A 2,256-nucleotide genomic window follows, 5' to 3' on the forward strand; every position below is an offset into this window, starting at 1 on the left:
CATCAGAAGGGGGCAGAAAGAGTACCCGCTTGCCAGTGTTAGCAATGAAATTATATACTCTCCAATGAATCCAAAGAATGTCTGGAGGTTGTAAAGATCTCACCAGACCTACTCCCATAATTTACATTTTAAGATAACAGAATTAGCCAGAAGGTTTAATCCAGAGACTGTCCTTAATCCAGAGACTGTCCTCAGGCAGGATACATTATTATTATATAATCCTAAGGAATGTAGAGAAGGAAAAAAAGTTTGTCCTTTCTTCTTCCTTGAGAATTCCAGAACCCTCTCTCCTTGGGGACCCCTAGACTCCTTATCAACCTGCCTAGGAAATGACTCTCTCACAAGTTTTCTAACAATTCCATTGTTAAACTATATTCAAACAGTTGAACTAAATCTACTTCTAAATCTTATTTTACCTTTCCTAATGTATTTACTTTTCTAAAATTCATCTCTTGAGAATCAGTCTACCATAGAAGTGTGGCACTCAAGTCCCACGTTCTCAGCTTCCGTGGAAAATTTTCAGCCTTCTGCTTGAAAAATTAAGACAATTCTGATAAATTAAGACATTTGACTGTGACACACTGCCCTGGGGTGCTCTCCTCTCTGATTCCCATCATGGGAACAACTGGAAAAACAATCCTTCAAGCTGTTGCTGTTGTCTTTTTTTTTTTTTTTTAATGTGGCCTGTTTTTAAAGTCTTTATTGAATTTGTTACAATATTGCTTCCATTTTATGTTTTGGTTTTTTGGCCATGAGGCATATGGAATCTTAGCTCCTGAAATCTGTGTCTCCTGCATTGGAAGGCAAAGTCTTAATCACTGGACCTCCAGAGAAGTCCCAAGACGATTTTGTATACAACTTCATGGAGGAGGGAGAATGACAAATTCCACATTTACTTCTATTACCTCCTCCATTAAAGGGTTTTTCAAATTATTATCTGTTTATCATGCCTTGGTTATGTGCAAGTAGATGCAGATTAGCACAATCCACAGGAAGTATTTTTAATATTCAAAGGAAATAACATCAAATTTCAATATTTATACCTGTATTTGGTACAGAGAAGCATGGTAGGAAGATCAAGAAAAGACTAAATGCAAAATGTTGTATTGGGATAAAGTTCTGTGAGAGACATGAAATAGAAAAAATAAATTGAAGTAAGTACGAGATTTCTTTTCTCTCTCAATAGATGTCATGCATATGTTGTCACTTAAGTCCTGTCCGACTCTTTGTGATCCTATGGACTGTAGCCTGCCAGGCTTCTCTGTCCTTGGGATTTTCCAAACAAGAATACTGGAATCAGTTGCCAGGCCCTTCTCCAGGAGATCTTCTCTACCCAGGAATCGAACCCATGTCTCTTTACATCTCCTGCATCGGCAGGCGGATTATTTACCACTAGTGCCAATAGATGTTGGTAGGTGTTAAGTTATTATAGTTTTAAAATTCCTTTGATACAAGTCATTATATCTTTCAGCAAAAATAGAAATTTATGAAGAAAAATGTTAAATGTCCACTGGAAAAAATGTGAGGGGGAATGTCAAATTTGTCAAAATTATCTTGTACATGTGTGTGTGTGAGTTCGGTCATGCCCAACTCTTTGCGACACCATGGACTGTAGCCCTCCAGATTTTGGAGAATATTGGAATGGGTTGCCATTTCCTTACTTTGGGGGATTAAAAAATGCCCCCAAAGTCATTGAAGTGTACAAGGGAAACAAAGTAAGCCAAGTATTCTTAGAGCCTGGGTAGCTCAGTCGGTAGAGCATCAGACTTTTAATCTGAGGGTCCAGGGTTCAAGTCCCTGTCCAGGCGGGAGGTTTGAGTGCTTTCTTGTGTTAGAGGATCCTGACTTTTTATCTCAAGGAAAATTTGGCTACAACTTTGACCACTTTCACCTGCGTAGAGTGAGGAAACACCAAGAAGTCAGTCACCTTCAACCTTAACCAGTAGCTGAGATTTGATATTGTGTTTTAAGCAGAAGGAGATCTTAGCAGTTCTTAATAATGGAGACCTCCTGAGGAACACAGTATAAAATGCTTAAGTGAAATGAAGTGAAGTCGCTCAGTCGTGTCTGACTCTTTGAGACCCCATGGACTGTAACCTTCCAGATTCCTCTGTCCATGGGATTCTCCAGGCAAGAGTACTGGAATGGGTTGCCATTTCCTTCTCCAATAAAATGCTTACAGCCCATGAAATATAAGAAAGCTATCTATTCCTTTAGACTAGGGTGTATTAGAAAAGGAACTGGAAAGTATATTTG

The 2,256-nt window shown here is 38.8% G+C and overlaps 1 non-coding gene across 1 annotated transcript; it reads left to right on the top strand.

The window, feature by feature from the left end:
* The first annotated feature begins 1,735 nt into the window (after nucleotides 1-1,735).
* On the top strand, nucleotides 1,736-1,808 carry TRNAK-UUU (transfer RNA lysine (anticodon UUU)). The gene has a single exon. It is a non-coding gene; the product is annotated as a tRNA-Lys (tRNA).
* Nucleotides 1,809-2,256: the final 448 nt, after the last annotated feature.

Source organism: Bos javanicus, chromosome 23 (genome assembly GCF_032452875.1).
Source record: "Bos javanicus breed banteng chromosome 23, ARS-OSU_banteng_1.0, whole genome shotgun sequence".
Taxonomy (NCBI): Eukaryota; Metazoa; Chordata; class Mammalia; order Artiodactyla; family Bovidae; genus Bos; species Bos javanicus.